At 39.6% G+C, this 17,910-nt stretch overlaps 1 protein-coding gene across 1 annotated transcript in view; it reads right to left on the reverse strand.

The window, feature by feature from the left end:
* Positions 1-17,910, reverse strand: part of MYO3B (myosin IIIB) — a 392,885-nt gene that overhangs the window by 160,819 nt on the left and 214,156 nt on the right. The gene's annotated exons all lie outside the window — the stretch shown is intronic.

Here is a 17,910-nt window from a genome sequence, read left to right on the forward strand (position 1 = left end):
GACACCCTACCACTAGCAGAAAATAACAAAGACTTTGAATAATTATTAAAGAAAGTCAAAGATGAAAATGCAAAGGCAGGGTTAGAGTGGAACAATAAGAAAACAAAAATAATGATCACAGATTATTTACATAACTTTAAAGAAGATAATGAAGACATTGAAATAGTTCAAGATTTTTTATAGCTTGGCTCAATCAGAACAAAGACTTCAGTCAAGAAATCAAAAGAAAATTAGACCTTTGAAGGGCAGCTATGAAGGAAGTAGACATGACCCTTGAGTTTAAAGATATATCACAGAATATACCGAAGTTACGATTGTCCATGCCATCATATTTCCCTTCTAGGTATGGTTGTGAAAATTGGACAGTGAAGAAAGCTTACAGGAAGAAAATCAACTCATTTGAAACATGGTGCTGAAGAAAAGTTCTACAGATACTGTGGACTGCTAAAAGGATAAATAAGAGGGCCCTAGAGCAAATCAAACCTAAACTCTCTCTAGGAGCCAAGATGATTAAACTGCCCTACTGTCCATGAGAAGATGGATTGACTCAATCAAGGAAACCATGGCTCTGAGTCTGCAAGACCTGAACAGAGAGGTGTAAGTCAACTTGATGGTAGTTAACAACAAAATGGCATTAAGTGTTTTGAGAAATGGTTACTTCCTACTTCTAAAGTGTTGGGGATTTTGGAGGGTGATTTTTTGGGGATTTTAATCCATTTTAAATGGTGCTTTTTGTTGTTGTTAAAATGTAATAAATAATAAAGTAAGAAAAATAAAGTTACTTTATCCAATAGCAATGGTCAACACTAGAAGGTTTTTGTTTTTGTTTTAAGTGACATTTCAAAGCTCTGCTAGAAAGTGCCCAGCCTGGAAGATTTCATACAATTCACTGCTGGTGCTGCTCAGTTTATGCTTTTGTAAAAGTTCAAAAAGAAGAAGAAAAAAGCTAGACCCACTAGCAGGAAAACAGACAGTGAGCATTGTGAAGAGCACTGACCTTTGGCGCTTGCTGTGTGGTGAAGGGGCACTGAAGGTGGACCTTGTCAAAACAAAGTACAAAATCAGAGCGCTACACTATCACCTTTGTCTTCATGCAAAACTCTACAATGAGAGATTAAAATATAAAACAAGTGTGGAGGTTAATATTTCAGACATGGGGGCATTTGGCACTACACAAACACGGTGCTATTATCCCACTTGGACAGTCAAAGTTCCATTCTGTGGAATCCTAGGACTTGCAGTTTAATGGGCTTTTGGAATCCCCAGCCAGGGGACTCTTATGGGGCCTCTGACCAAACTGCCAATCCCAGGATTGTATAGGATGTCACCATATCAGTTCAAGTAGAATTGTAGTGCTATAACTGTATAGTGTGAAAGGACCCATGGTAAAAGAGAGTTTCAGACAACTCCCCCCCCCCCAGTGAAAGAATGCAGGAGGCAGCATTGAGTGTTGGCAGAACTAGCCTCATACCTTTGTTGCCACCCCTGACAGCCACACTCCCCATTAAAAACATGACCTGCGGCCACATCCTCGGCATACACCAGAAGAGTTGCTGTATGCATGTCAGTGTATCTGTACTGACTGCCTCCACATGGCAATGACCCTGCTTGGGCTGGGAGAGTTTCTCACATGTCCCATGTTCTATGACTAGACTAATTTCTGCTGCATTCAAATTATGGGTGGCCAAATCTATGTTTTATTTATTTTACTTGCACATTCGAATTCTGGAAAATTTTGATCAACCCAGTTTGAAACAAAATTCTCACTCAGTCCTACTCTGAACACAAAGAGGGAGTGAAAAGACGGGACTATGAAACAACTCCCTTCATTATTTCAAAATGTGGGTGGGAATCATGTGAGCCCCATGTTGTACTACTGAGTACTATAAGTACCATTCTAAAAGGTACATAATAGGGATTATTGCAGTTTCTCCATCTCTCTCTGTCTCTCTGTCTCTCTAATTTAAAATAATGGTAAAAAAAACATGCCAGAGAACAAGCATACAGTGGTCCATTTGGAAAGTCTTGGTATTCCCTCTGGCCTCCCAGCCCAAGCACCTGTATTGCAGGGTTTCCCTGCTGGAAATCCCAAGGAAATACCCAGGGAGGAGCAATGAAGCCACACCCACATTCCCCCCAAATCACAACAGAGTTTCACATCATTAATGGTTGCCAGATCAAAGCAGGATGGAGGAGGGTCATTAGGAGATTATTTCAAGTAGGAACAGAATCAAATTCCAAATGAGTCCGAAGTGGTACCGCATGGGACCTCAGCAGGAGAGCCATGACATCATGTGATAAGGTCCAGACAAAGATGAGACTAACAGAGTGCTATTGTATTATAACAGTTTCATGTGATAAGCTCCCAGGAAACACATACAAAAGTCACTCAGCAGAAATGCGGAGCTGCCAGCATTTGGCTGGGGCTGCTATTTCCAGAAGGAAAACACCTGACTATTGTTTATTGAAATAAACACTTGAAAGTGAGGCAAAAATAAAATGTGTGCCTGTGGAAGAGGTCACAAAAACAAAGGTGCTTACTGAATATCTTGTCCTGCCTGATACACTACTGCAATTTAACACTTCAATATCCAGCCACACACACACAGAACACACATATATGACAGAAAAAAATTAATTATTAATTAATTATTAATTATTCTGTTGGAGGTGGCTCTTGAATTTTTAAGACACTTTACAGCTTTTAGGATAGGCTTTGTAATAAAATCATTTTAATTCAATAAATACATGCCATCACAACACTTTATGGTTTCAGTGACTTACTAAGAAGTAAATGTATTCTCAGTCTAAAAATTGCAATGCCTAATGTCCATATTTTGCAGCTTTAATGTTGCAAAAATTTAATATACTGTATTCATCGTCAAATGAACAGCTTAGATGAATTATTTTGTATCTTTGACAGAAAAAAACCTTCAATTCATTCATTCATAAACCCAGGTACTGTAGTTCTGCTCCTAGTAACAGCCCTGCTCCTAGCAAAAGTGTAATCTGACACAATGTTTCTCATGCTATCCACTGTGTGGCACTGACATATTCAAGCCAGAGATGAGTGCCACATTTGTGCCCATTGGCTACAACCTTTTCTTTCCTGGAAACACACCAAGGACCATATATTGGCACAGTCCACAGATCACCACTTTTAATACAACTGCTCTAATGCAAAATTGACTTTAACTCCCAGATTGGAATCCTATGTAGTAAGGATGTAGTAATGAAGTAAGCCCACTGAATTTGATGGGATTTACCTCTGAGTAGACACAGAGAAGACTGAACTATTATGCTCTTTCTGGGGAGTAATTTCACCAAATTCAGTCAGATTTCTAAATATATAAAACAGCATTGTCATATGCTGCTCTTCTGTCTAACAGAGATTGACACCAAAATTACAAAACAGCAAAATCAGTATAACCAAGGGGTGGTTCCCACTGGCTGAAACGCCGGGTTCAAATCGAATCCAGGTGAGGTGTTCCTATTGGAAACCGAATTAACTCTAGACAGTTCTAGAGTAACCCGCAATCGTTCCCACCAAAATTGAATCGTAAAGCGGTTTAAAATTTTAATCGCATTATCGTCATTTAACGCGGTTTAAAAAAATAGAAGGGTCGAACCTACTTTTTTCCTTGATTCGGGATAGGATTTGGAGCATTTCAATAGGAACGATCAGCCTTTGAAATCGGCTTAGCTGGATGGGGAGGGGAGAGCAAGGGGCTGGCTCGGGGGGTTGCCCTTTCTTGTCCCCATCCGTTGTGGCTGTCGCCATCTTTGCTTCCCTCACCCCTTTGTCCGCGGCGGTCTTTCAAGGATATTATTATTTATTATTTTTTAATGGTTTACAGGCGCTTAATCTCTTCAGCACTTAAGCGCCTGAAGTCCCAGCCGCTCAAGCGCCTTTTTCTGTCAAAGGACTCTTAAAGGCTTCCCCGGTGTGGGGGAGCCATTGAACACCCTTTGTAACGGAGGAGAGGGGGGAATAGAGCCTTCAGTTCTTTCCCAATCTGCTGTGTGTGTGTGTGTGTGTGTGTGTGTGCATTGAACACCATTTGTAACAGAGGAGAGGCAGGATGCAGGGGGGGGGGAATAGAGCCTTCCATTTCTTTCCCAAACGGAATCTGCCTTCTCCTCCTTGATCCCATTTTCCAACCCTGGAAAGAGAATCTTTTTTGGGGAAGAGTGCTCCCTCCCTGGGCTGTCTTTGGAGCCATAAAGTGGGGATATGTCCTGGAAAACCCATCCCCTAGTTCCTCTGGAAGGAGCTTTCCCCAAATTCGCTTTGCCTGCAGCCCATTCTATTTATTTCAGTCTGTTTAGCCAGTGTTTAATCTCTCTATTCTATCCATCCATCTGTATGTATTTCTGTCTGTCTCTCTGTCTGTCCAACCATGTATGTATCTATCTACCCATATACATCTATCCATCCATCCATCCATCCTCCATCTGCCCATTAACATACTTGTCCAGTCAATCTGTCTGCCTGTCCAACCATGTATCTGATATCTGTCTGTCTGTCTGTCGTCTGTCTATTTAACTATCTATCAATCTGTCAATCTAACTATCCCATCTGCCTATCCAGACTATCTTTCCATCTATTTGTCATCTCTCTCTCTCTCTCTCTGTCTATCTAATTATCTGGTCTATCTCTCTGTCTAGCCAATGTACTATCTAATTAGTCTGTCTGTATGTCTCTTTCTCTCTCTTCTCTCTTTCTCATAGCATAGTAATTGCCAGCGTGTTGAAGGGGGTTTGAGCACTGGATTATGACTCTTTGTACCTTGGGCCATTCACACTCTCTCAGCCTCTGGTGATGGTAAAACCTGCTTACTGGAATCCTATTCTATTACTCACTATTTTAGATAGCTCTGCAGTGATTGATATTTATACTGTTTGATACTGATGTGTGGTTTTCTATAGGAGATTTTCAATGTTTATGTTAATAAAAGACTTATGCTTTGTTTATGTTTTTTCTTAAGTCCTGGCCAGTTTTGCAGAGTTAGGATTTCCTCAAGTTGTTGGAGCAATTAATGGGTGCCGCATCAAAATCATTGCTCCTGCTCACAGGGTGTGCAATCTTCCCCAAAGATTCAATCTTTCCCAAATATCTTTCCCCATGGGGCGGCCAAAGCGAATTTAGGGAACCGAAGTTCTTTCCAGAGGAACTATGGGATGGGTTTTGCAGGAAATCCCTGTTTCATGGCTCCCAAGACAGCCCAGGGAGCAATCTTTCCCAAAGATTCTTTCCCCATGGGGCGGCCAAAGCGATTTAGGGAAACGAAGCTCTTTCCAGTTTTTTCTCTCCCTCAACCATTCCCCACGAATAATTACGGACTCATAAGCACTTTAAGTGCCTCCTCATTGCTCTTTTATAAAAACCATGAAATTTAAAAGTGACGTTATGATGACGTCGCTTTGATTGACAGCCCCAAAATGGTGATGGAACGAAATAAGGCTAAAACCGGTTTATATTACACCGTTTCATTTGAATAGGAACGAAAGCGGATCACTTAAAGCGAATCATTGTAATGAGAACGAAGGGAAAAAAAGCGATTCAGAACGCAGATAGACCAGGGTTATTTTGAATCGATTTAACTGATACCAATGTATTTTTGTAAATCGCAAGTGAGAACCACCCCAAAATGAACAAAAACAAATCACAGTGGAAATGAGCAGTTAAAAGCATTTTTTTAAAAACTGCTTGAAACTGCTTTTTAAAAAAACACACCATTAATCTTTGCATAGCACTAAAATATAATAAATCATGCATCTTAAAACATATTGATTAGAAAGGGTGAGCCACCATGTTAAGAAGTCATCATTTGAACTGTAGAGAGTGTTTCACAATGAAATAGGTGAAAGTCACTGAAGACCAAATAGTCTGCTATCACCAATGGCATATGTTTCACAGTATAGCAATATGAACAATGACTTGTTGGTCCCTTTGCACTCAACTGAAAAGAAACTTGGGTCTACAGCTTGGGCCCAAGATAGCTATGGGTCTATTTCCTCTATTATGTGCCACAGCTCTTAACTGTACAAATCACAGCCATCTGAGATCATATGAACAATATCCACTCACTGTGAAGTAACTGATAAAGTAACTACATCAGTGACTTTATGGCTACAGAGCATGTAGTGACTTTATGGCTCTGGAGAGCCATACTGACTGCACAAAACACGAGGAAAAAATCACTACATCATCTTTCTCTTATCAAAGTCCCTCCAAATAGTGCAGTTCCCATTATCCTTGACTACTGACTATGCTTGCTTGGTCTGATTGGCATTTTAGGCCAAAAAACATCTGGAGGGAGTCAGATCAGGGAAAAGTACATGAACGGAAAGTCACGCAAATCAATCATGAGTTTGTGCAGAGGCCATTTGAAAGCCAATTAACTATAATAATAAAGAAAAACCCAGATATAATCCTAGATTTATATTAAATTATATTTAATCAAGTTCACTGATGTCCCACATCTGTAGGCCAGTAAAGTTCACAACTGTTTCTTTGCCCATCTGTGTTTTAGGGCTGCTCTTTGTGCACAAAGTATTGGCAACATGGCAAAACACAATTAGTTTTTTACAAGCTTTTATCATATGGGGCAGATATGTAGAAGCAAGAAAAAGCCTTTTTGATTTCTAAGGCAAGCACTTTAGCCTTTCAATTAACTTTGCTCAATTCTTGGGAAATGCATATTTTGATTTATCTGTTAATGGAGACGTTATCATTGTAATAGCTTTTGTTACTGATCTGTTATTCTGAAAAAAGAGGTCATCTCCAGTTATCTTTTAGTAGGGGCAAGCATGCAACCTCCCCAAAACCTCCATTCCATTTTATTATGAGGTGAATTCTAAAATTGTAAATAGCTTTGGAGTCTTTTCCCTTTGATTATTCGTGGAAATAAAAGGGATGGGGGGAAAGAGCATAAACTTAACTGGAAGCATATTACATTTAAATGAATAAATATGAATAAATATGATACATATCAGACATACATCAGTCACAGTGATACTGAAATCCAAGCGGCCTAGGGAAAAAGTCTTTCTGGAAGCACACGTTAGTGGGAGAAGATGCTATTAAAATTACAGTCGGTCCTTCTTATACATGGATTTTTTATACACGGATTCAAGCATCCACAGTTTGAAAATGTTAAAAAAAAAGTATAATTTTGAAATATCAAACCTTTATTTTCCATTTTTTTTGGTAAGGGACACCATTTTGCTATGTCATTATATTTAATGGAACTTGAGCATATACGGATTTTGTTATCCACGGAGGATCTTGGAACCAAACCCCAGCATATAACAAGGGTCCACTGGAACAGCAAAATAACAGCTGTTATGATATAACCAGGTTTGCTAGGAACTCATCAAAATGAGAGATCAGGCAGATGTGTTCTCTGGAGAGCCATGCTGGCTGCAAAAACCATGAGAAAAGATCAGGCCCAAATGAGTACAGAAACACAGGAAGCCAATGGAGACTGAATCAGAGCACTGGTCCAACTAACTCGGTACTGTTGACACTGACTGGCCGCAGTGGCTCCCTCAGGTTTCAGCCTAAAGTCTTTCCTCAGTCTTATCTGGAGATGTGGGGGACTGGATCTGGCACCTTCTACAGGCAATGAATGTGCTTGATCACTGAGCAATGGTCTTCTTCTCTTGAGGTTCTTTTTTGGACCAATGCAAGTCAAGAGTGAGGGGGGATAGAAAAAAATTAAAAACAACAAGAGCACAATAAGGTGGAATTTCCTTCCACACGAAGCTAAGCTGGCCCCCTTTTCTGCTCTCCTTTCGCCAGCAGGTAATGAGCTTTTTGTTTAAGCAACCATTTGATGATTAGTTAAGAAGGATCTTTTGTGAGGGGAGAGTACAGTATTTTTATTCTTATTGTTATGTTTTGGAAGGATCTGATACTTTAAAAATTAATTGTGTTTTTATAGGATAACTTTTTAATTGTGTTTTACCTTTTTTATTGTGTGCCTTTTTGCTCTATCTTGATTTGAACGTATTATGAGCCATCTTGGGTCCCATGCTGGGATACAATAAAAATAATTAAAAAAAAATAAAACAACAAAAGTTGAAAGGCAAATTCTTTATCAGCTATTCTTTTTATTTTGTAAATTGATTTGTGGCCTGCTTTCAGGAGGAAGGTGCTGTATAAGTACAGCAACAGAATAGAATACCTTAGAACAGACATTCTTTTTCAGATACAGTAAGAAATATTAATGTTTTATACAGATTATGCCTCTTTTTTTAAGGAGGCTGTTACTACACATTTGTGAAAAGATCAAATATAGAAGACATACCCCTTCATTTAATCTGAAGAACCACCACCTTCCACACTACCTGTAGGACCTAGCAATACAAATAAACAACAGATTCAGAAAGTAGCACGACCTCATATTAAGTTTTGTTCTTTTTTGAAAAAAATACTGTTTATTGCTGCTTCAGTTTTCCCCTTTTGCAACCTGATTTGCACTTTTCCAGGAATAAGCCAATGAATTCAATTAGCCTGACATCTGAGTAGGAATATATAAATTTGTTCAGTAAATCATATAGGAACAAGTAGATATTTTCTGCTGAGATAGTAGTGCTGAAAAATACTTTAAAAAAAAATATCCTGGGCAATATTTTAAAAACGAATTTTGTAGAAACCATCTTGTAGTTGTCCCTTTTAAAAATCATTCTTTGCTCTGTGATACCACCACCTAGTGGAACTTGCTTGCAAAGGATAAAATTACGTCGAGAGACCCTATATATTAGCTCAATAATATAGAACAATATTATTCCAAGAGGGTAAGAAAGTCAACGTGGCATAGTGGTTAGAGTGTTGGACTCTAGACTTGTACTCAATTCTTAACTCAGCCATGAAAGCCCTTGGGTGATCCTGGGCAAGTCACCTCTTCTCAGCCTCAGGGGAATGCAATGGCAAATCTGCTCTGAACAAATCTTGCCAAGAAAACCCCATGATAAGGTTGTTTTAGGGTTCCCATAAATCAGAAATGACTTGAAGGTACACAATACACATACACACAATACTGTGTATGCTTTTGTATTGCAATTTTCATTTATAAAGCCCACTGTTTGATTTCAAAGCTGGTACTCTGCATGAACTCCAAGAACAACTGGTACAGTTAACTGTACCACATACCAGATTTATTATGAATTTAATTAATTTTATACTATATCTATCCCAGGTTTCTCTGTTACATATATTATTATTATTATTATTATTATTATTATTATTATTATCCTTTATTTATAAAGCGCTGTAAATTTACACAGCGCTGTACATACAATATTTTTAATGGACGGTTCCCTGCCCTCAGGCTTACAATCTAACAAGACACAACACAAAAGGAGAAGGGAGTGGGGGTGGGGAAGGGACCTCTCTAGTAGCATAATACATATAAAGTACATGGCAATACAGGAAATGATTCAATAAAACAGGCAACAAAAGAACATCAAATAGCAAGTGACAATTATGCAATGCCTGGGAATATATATAATTGAGGGGGTTGCTTCTTGTATTGCAAATCCTGTGCTGAGCTGGAGTTAGGCTAGATAATAAGACCCATTCCAATTCTAGATGTCTAATGCAGCCATCAGTAACAATGAAGTGACAACTAATGAAGCCAAAACCTGAAACAAGGTTCCATAGCTAAATGTATGGTAGTGGTAGTGGTGGTGGTGGTAGTGGTGGCGGCGGCAGCAGCGGCGGCAGCAGCATCTTCAAGAAAATAATATTCCAGAAAAGATGCTGAAATACTGTATATACTCATGTATAAGTCTAGAAATTTTAGTTAAAAATTGACTCCAAAAAAACTGAGTTGACTTATCCATGAACCAATGTAAGTACTGTTCTTTAGCTCTTATTTAAACATGAGCCACCCCCTGGTAAAGAGCAAGAGCAAAAAAGAACAAAACTTAATATGAGATCGTACTACTTTCTGAATCTGTCCTGGGAGCACTGACCTCTCTCTATTATCTTATCCAGCCAGCCTTTAGGCTGAGCACAAACAGTTATGCCTGCAGGAATTTTGTAGGTTCTTTGGCATTGTTTACCTTTGCTTCATCTTTTAGATCCTTTGTTACATGCCCACAAATTTTACCCTCGACTTATCCATGGGTCAGATCAAAATCCATAATTTTTGCCCCAAAACCTGACCTCGACTTTTACATGAGGTCAACTTATAGTCAAGTATATATGGTAAAATCATATTTACTGTATATGTACCAAAGAGCTTCAGTAGAGACACTGAAGGCTATTTGAGAACACAGGCCTGAAATAGATGGGGTAAATAAAGCTGCTTCCAGCTGCTTTGGGGGTGTGGCATTCACATGACGCATGCCCCCAAAGCAGCTGGAAGCCGCTCTGAGGCTGGGCCAATGGGGGGGGGGAAGCCACCTCAAAAAGAAGCAGATTTAATCAATTTCTGCTGGCAGCCCATTTGGGATTGCAGCAGTGGCCTGCTTTGGAAGCAGTCACCAGAGTCCCAGGCCAATTGCTTGCCAATTGCAGCCGTCTGCTTCACCCCTCAGACACCAAAAAGGCTGTCTTTCTAGTGCATGTCCACCATACCTCTGGTGCAGAAGGGGAACATGAGGACACTAAAAATTACTTTATACAAAGTAATTTTCAGCCCAGTGCTGTCCACACTGACAGGTAACAACTCTCCAGCATTTCAGAGTCTTTCTCAGTTCTACTTGGACCTAACAAGGATGGTACACCTTGGAATTGATTCTGAAACTGTAGACCAAAAGAAAAAAAGCACATTTCCAAGCTCTGTCTCTAATTCAGACAGCACTTCCACAGAGATGCACTACCAGGCACTATGAAGAAATGTCAAGTTCTCTGGGCCTTTGGTATCCACTGGGAATTGATTCCATAGCAAAATCTGTGGATATTCATGTCCCATGATATTTAATGACATAGTAAAATGGTATCCCTTATATAAAATGGCAAAATCCAAGTTTGCTTTTTGGGATATGTACTTTTAAAAATATTTTCAAGCCTTGGATGGTTGTATCCGTGAATAAAGAATGCCATGGATGTGGAGGGCCAACTGTAAAAATTATCCCCCAAATTTCCCCTGCAGACTTTCCTTTTTCCCTTATAGCATCCCCATTCTATATTTTAGTTAATTATTTGTGACCAATTATGTGTGTGTGCGCGCCTCCAAGTCACCTGTAGACTTATGGGAATGCCATGAATTTCACAACATTTTCTTAGGCAAGAAATGCTCAGAGGTCGTTTTGCCAGTTCCTTCCTCTGAAATATAGCCCACAGCACCTGGTATTCCTTGGCAGTCTCCCATCCAAGTGCTAACCAGAACTGGCTCTACTTAGCTTTCAAGATCAGATGGGATCTGGTGCCTTTAGGGTAATTAGACCTAGTAGTTGACCAATTGCAAAATATCCTAAATATTCTCAGAATGGGAATCTATGTGCTTTGTTGAAGTGAGCATGCTTTTCAGCATTTGAAAAAATACAACAAGATGGCAAGCAAGAGTTCGCTAGCAAGACAATCAAACCCAGGTTGTACAAAGCAGAAAAATCAACAATCTATATGCAAGGAAGAAGATTTATTGTAAAAAGAGATAGTGACAAGCCCAACATCTTCCAGGCGATGCCCAGTTGGGGAAAAACTGAATCTAAACAAAGAAACAAGACTTGAATGATTACTGCAATTACAAATAATGCATAGCTCCAACACCTCCATTGTTTTCTAAGAATTTTAATGTACATGTCATAATGTAACTGGAACTGGCGGGACTCTCTTGTTCATTTTTATTCCATTTTTCTCTACAATTTTTCTGCAACACTAGTGCTTTGCACTTAGTGACTGACAGTCCTTTATATGCTTCACACCACAGGAAGCTCTTCATATTAATGCATTATAAAACATTTGGTCATTTAAAAAATATATCTTTAAGCCACATTTGCAACAGCAGTCCATATAACGTTTAGCTAAAAATGATACCATGAATAAAATGTAAATGTATTATTCTAGCAGTGTCATTATAAGAACCATCCAAAATCTGTCCTATTCACACTGACAATTCCACCTCAAAGCTTTCATCCATGACACATAAGTTTTTCTTGAGAAATCTAGGACTTTGTTTGGTCAATGATCTCCCTTATCATCTCTAGAACTCTTCCAAGCTATTTTGATGGTTTGATATGAAAGTCAAGGTAGCAATCCTGCCATTCCACATAAACACAGAAACTACACCAGCAGCTGAAGATTATGATTGCAATTCCTGCATTTTACTTGAGGGTAGCAGGCAACTTAGAAGGTGCAGGATGCGCCACCATGGACATTGCTCTGTCTTCTCAACATCTCACAACTACTTCACAGCCCAGAGCAACTGCTGTCTAAGGCATCTGCTTCAATCTACCTAATGAAAGGCTTGGCATTGTCTTTTTTGTGTGCACAGCAGGGAAGTGAAATTGCATGTATTTGTTCCACTGACCAAGTGCACCTGTCTTGATTGTGTACCTCTGGATCTCCACAGAGTGGCATAAAGTTCATTTATGGTTCAGCAATAGGTGGAAACCCAAATTTGACTTGTATTTTGTGGGGTGAATATCCCATACCTTTGGGACTCATACTCTCTGGATTGTGTGTAGCCTCTATTCAGAATCATAGAATCATAGAGTTGGAAGAGACCACAATTTAAATATTGTACCCATGGCTAATGAAAGCCAGGGTGGTGTAGTGGTTTGAGCACTGGAATAGGACTCTGGAGACCAGAGTTTGAATCCCTGCTCAGCCATGGAAACCAAATGAATGACCTTTAGCAAATCACACTCTCTCAAGCTCAGAGGAAGGCAAAAGCAAATCCCTCTCTGAACAAATCTTGCTAAGAAAACTCTGTGATAGGTTTGCCTTAGGGTCACTATAAATCAGAAACAACTTGAAGGTGTACAACAAAAACAACAACAATCCATGACAAATGAATATCTGGGAATGTCCAAGAAATAAGAGGTATCGTCGGACTCCCCAAAGATGCACAGAGAAAAGATTATGGGAAGCATAATCAAAATAGGCATAGGAAATACCTAATTTGCCATTGTCATCAGCTTGTCACTTATGGTGTTTTTCTGAACCATAATCCTGGGATTCAACATCAAACACAGAAGATGCAATCTCGCATAGTCACAAACTTTCTTTCAGTATGCAATAGGGCTTCCTTGAGTTTCAGTTCTTTAACCAGAAGCAGTCACATCACTTCTAAGAGCTATCATGCTTTTGATAGGATTTTTTCTCACAAACAAACTATTTTTCTTTCAGGCTGTGGCTACTGACAGCCTCCTTTTGCATCCTGCTGTGAACATATGTACAGGTTATCTTTTATGTGGTGTGTTTTATAGAATCACACTGCCTGGTCCAAAGCTCCACAGGGTTTTTTGGCATACCCACAAAAAGAGCTTCCAATTTGCTTCCATGTCTGGAACAGCTCCATGGATGCATCTGATATCACACAGTTCTTGATACAGAAACGAACTGGCAAATGATTATTCTTGCATGTCCTCTGCATATACGTACATCTGAAATGCTTGGAAATGGAGAGAACAGCAGAATCAGAAATCCAGAAGATGAAGGATAGGATTATTGTTGTTGTGTGAAGGAGTTTTTCACATGATGAAAACTGGAAGATATCCGAATGCCAGTCCGGGGGTCATCCATGGGGTTTCACATTATTTCGAAAGAGAATATCAAACCATGTCAGAGGCAACTGAAAGGCTATCCGAATGCAATCACAAGTCATCCCAAAAATAGCTGCATTCAGAAAACTATTGAATTTGTAAATCCTTTTCCATTCCGAATTTGGGGTCATTAGAGGCATTACGAAAGGGGGGGGGGGAGTAAAAATGTGGAGCCGAAGCATGCCTGCTGCCTGCTCCTTATTTCTTTCTACTTGTCACTCGGGGGTGGGAGGGCGGGGAGGTGTCCTTTGTTCAGAACATTAAAATCTAGATGCAATTCTATCCTCCCTGTGCACATGCAAACACGCTAATTCGCAAGGAAGAAGCTGATGGGTACATACTGATCTGATGAATTCATTTGCATTGGCACTGGTCTTTTGGATGGATGCTGTGTTCTGCATTACATGTGATGAGTTAGTACATAATTTCTTGCATTTTCGCATTGGCCTCACTTTGTCCTTCTATCAGGATGGTGATATATCCCTCCCATGTGAAAAAGTCCTTCAAGTGGTTTCCAACTTATGAAGACTCTAAAGTGAACCTATCATGGGGTTTTATTGGCAAGGTTTGGTTGGGGGGGGGTTGCCATTCCCTTCCTCTGTGAGCCAACTTGCCCAAGATCTTCCGCTCCAGATGTTTTGGACTACAACTACAGTAACACTTTGCCACTGCCCATCCTGTTTGGTGATTTCTGAAAATTAAAAGTTCAAAATATCTGGATGACTATGTGCTTCTCACCACTACTGTAGAGAACAGACTTGAAGGAAACTAAAGGGTTATCATAACCAACCTCCTTCACTATGTAAGCCGCTTTGATTGTCCTGCAGCAGAAAAGCAGGATAGAAATAAACGTTTTTTTAATTTTTTTATTATTTATTAAAGAACTGACCTATCTGTTCACCAGTCTTGCCTGATTTCCTTACCACTGGCTTGGAGCAGACTGAGGTAGGAGAATACCAAGGTAGCAGAATGGAGTATACTACTGTACTTTAGAATAAAAGTGAGGTGAGAAGTCATAATTTTTATAACTCCGTTGATGGACATTTTTTAGACTTGAAAAGAAACCTTGCACACACAAAAAAATGACTCTAGCCCTTTCTTTTACCATGCTTGTTTGCTGTTATGCTTGTTTGCTGTTCACAGGAAATTTTAGCACAGGGGAACATCCTTAAAATGTGATCTTGCACATTTAGTCTGTAGCCCATGCTATACTTTTTCATTCTGCTTAGAAGATTTTCACACCTGACTCAGCACTGCTGAAACGTCCTCCAAACGACCCTGAAAGGTGGGGAAAGAGCCTGTGTCTGAATGCCAGGAGCACTTCCTGAATCGCCATGGAAATGTGGCTCCTTCTAGCATCCCTGAATCACCTCACAGGGAGCAGATTTCCTCTGAACATAAATTTTGCGTTCAGAGAATTCCTCCCCCCAGGAACGATTCAGGGACGCAAAGGAGGAAAGCACGTTTCCATGGCAAATGTTGAGAAATCAATAGAAAATTCCCAACCCATGTGCCAGCACTCATATCAATGAACACTTGTCTTAGCAGGTTAATTTTTCTTCACAAAATGGATTTAACAAGATTTTTCCAATTTCTTCACAGGGACATTCATACATGAAGAATCCAAGGGTCAATAAACTACAGGAGGCTATTTTCTTTCTCCAACAACCTATTCATTTAGTTGCCCTTTCCCCAAAATATCCCTAAGAGTAAACCAATGAGATGTGTTGTGCCTAGTAAAGTATCTCCATTACAAATGGAGAAGAATAGAATCATGAATGAAAGTGGAACACCCCTCCTCAAATATACAGACATGCCATCAGAGAAATCAACATCTAACAAGCCTAGATTTGCTGCTAGGAAATGACTGCCATGTTTTTCTTCTTGAAAACAGCCAGAAAACATCAGATGGTCCAGAATGTGGGAGCACAATTTTTGTTAGATGCTCATATTCAGAAACATCTGACATCAATCATTCGTGTGCTTCACTGTATGCCTAATTGTTTCTGGACTAAATGCAGGATGCTAGTTCTGGCTGGGCCAGGATATCTTAGGACAGCATAGTGCTCAGCATAGTACTGAGAGAGATCAACAGAAGAGAAGCTCCACATACTGTCACCATTTGAAGTTAAATAATATGTGACTAGAAATAAGCTGTTTTCCAGACATGGTGCTTCGTTTAATAACATCAAAGGGGGGGGGAACCCAGTCATTATAGCTGCTGTTTCTTTCAAGATTTCAAAGTGCTTCACATGCATTATCCAGCATTGGGTTGTTATTGTAATACTTACAACCTTGTAAGGTAAGTGATTATTATTAACTCCCATATTGCAGATCCCAAGGCTAACAGAATGGAGTTTGCCATGTAAGTTCATGGTAGCAATGGCAGCTGGTGCTTCCCATTTCAGTGAAGCAAGGAATCCACTTTGGATTTTAAACTGAACTTTCAGGGGAGCTATCAAACAACTGAACCTATTTTGAAGGGTAGGTTTCAGCACCCTTGAATAGTTTCTTTAAAATTCAGATTAAGAACCAAAGTGTACTTGTCCTCCTGCTGACAGGAGCCACCAGCTGCCACTATATAGCAGAGCTGAGATGTAAACTGGGCCTTCCTGAGTCATAGCTCAGTTTCTCATCCCCAGGGCTACATCAGCTCTAAATTAATGGAACTTTTCTCCAGAGTGGCTCAGGAGTCATGAAGGGAGGCCTACTTTAGAGGCATCCATTTTACTTGGCTTTATATGAAATCTAATTGTGATGCTGTTTCTAAATGTTTTTCAAACTACAGTACTGGTTTTAACATGAAAATGTCCAAACAGTAGTACATAGCAGCTGAACAAACCAGTGGGTTAGAAAGCTGGCACAATTCCTGGCAAGATATGTTACTCTATTGTGTCTCGTTCAGCCTGTTCAGGACAGGCAAGGCTCTTGCTGGAAGCTGCTGTCAACTCACGTAAGTAAGTGAATCATGAACTAAGCCTGCAGTAATGCTTTGTTCACCAAAATGAGTTTATCCTACAGCCACATTTGTTTGTATGAAGGTATTAGGGATGTGATTCATCACTAAGTTTCTTCTCAAAGAAAACAAGCAATTTTAGCAATTTTCTTCCCACCACAAGAAGATATTTGAAAACCACACAGTTTTTGAAGCCTATTTGCAAGCAAGAACTTATTCTGTGAAAAAACACCATGTGGTTGTTTTGCACAGAAACCGTTATTTTCTAGTGATGAAACATAATTTTGCAAAGAAAACAACATTGCCACATAGAAATATTAATTTCTGCATGGAAAAGGTTGTTTCCTGCATCATGGGAAAATTTTTCACATAATAAATTTGAAACCGCAAACATTTTTTTCAGTCCAGGATTCTTCTGATCAGGATTCCTTGACACACAAAAACCACATTTTTCAACCATTTAAAAATATTTTTCAATAGTCTTTCCTTCCCTAGCAGCTATTTAACAACTGAATCTTTGCATTAAAAGCCAGTGTGGCATAGTGTTTAAATGTTGGAGTATGATTCTGGAGGCCACAGTTTGATTCCTCCCTCGGCCATGAAACCACTGGGTCAGTCACTTGCTCTCAGCCTCAAGGGAAGGCAATGGCAAGCCTCCTCTGAAAAATCTTGCCAAGAAAACCCCATGATAGGTTTGTCTTAGGGCCACCATAAGTAAAAAAGGACTTGAAGCACACAACAAATCCCTATTTGTACTACAGTTTTCTCAATACTATAACCATTCCATGTTTTCCCCTCAGTTCCAGGGTAAAAACTGTGACTACTATTTTCTTTCTGTATTTCTCTTCTATAAGTGGAATATAGTGGTCAAGATTCTACAATGAGATTGCAGAGTGAATCTCCACATGTAGCGTTACACATTAATTATGTTAAACAAGCCCTGGCATGGAATAGCAACACTATGCAACCAAGAGTACTGCTACCTTCCTCATCCTCCCACAACCTTGAACTGAAAGCAGAACAGTAATGCCCAACCATTTCTGTTGAGGAACCTACACATGTTTAAAGACACCCAAAGTTCTAGCCATTTACTCATAAAGTCTGCTTTGTTAAGTGCATTTTCAGTGTTAGGTTCTATACCCATGGTTGAAATATTGACAGAAACACGGGCCTAATAGGCTGTGGAGAGGGCATAATGAACAGAGAATCAGTAAATGTTCTTCTTCATAATT

The sequence above is a fragment of the Sceloporus undulatus genome, chromosome 1 (assembly GCF_019175285.1).
Source record: "Sceloporus undulatus isolate JIND9_A2432 ecotype Alabama chromosome 1, SceUnd_v1.1, whole genome shotgun sequence".
Taxonomy (NCBI): domain Eukaryota; kingdom Metazoa; phylum Chordata; class Lepidosauria; order Squamata; family Phrynosomatidae; genus Sceloporus; species Sceloporus undulatus.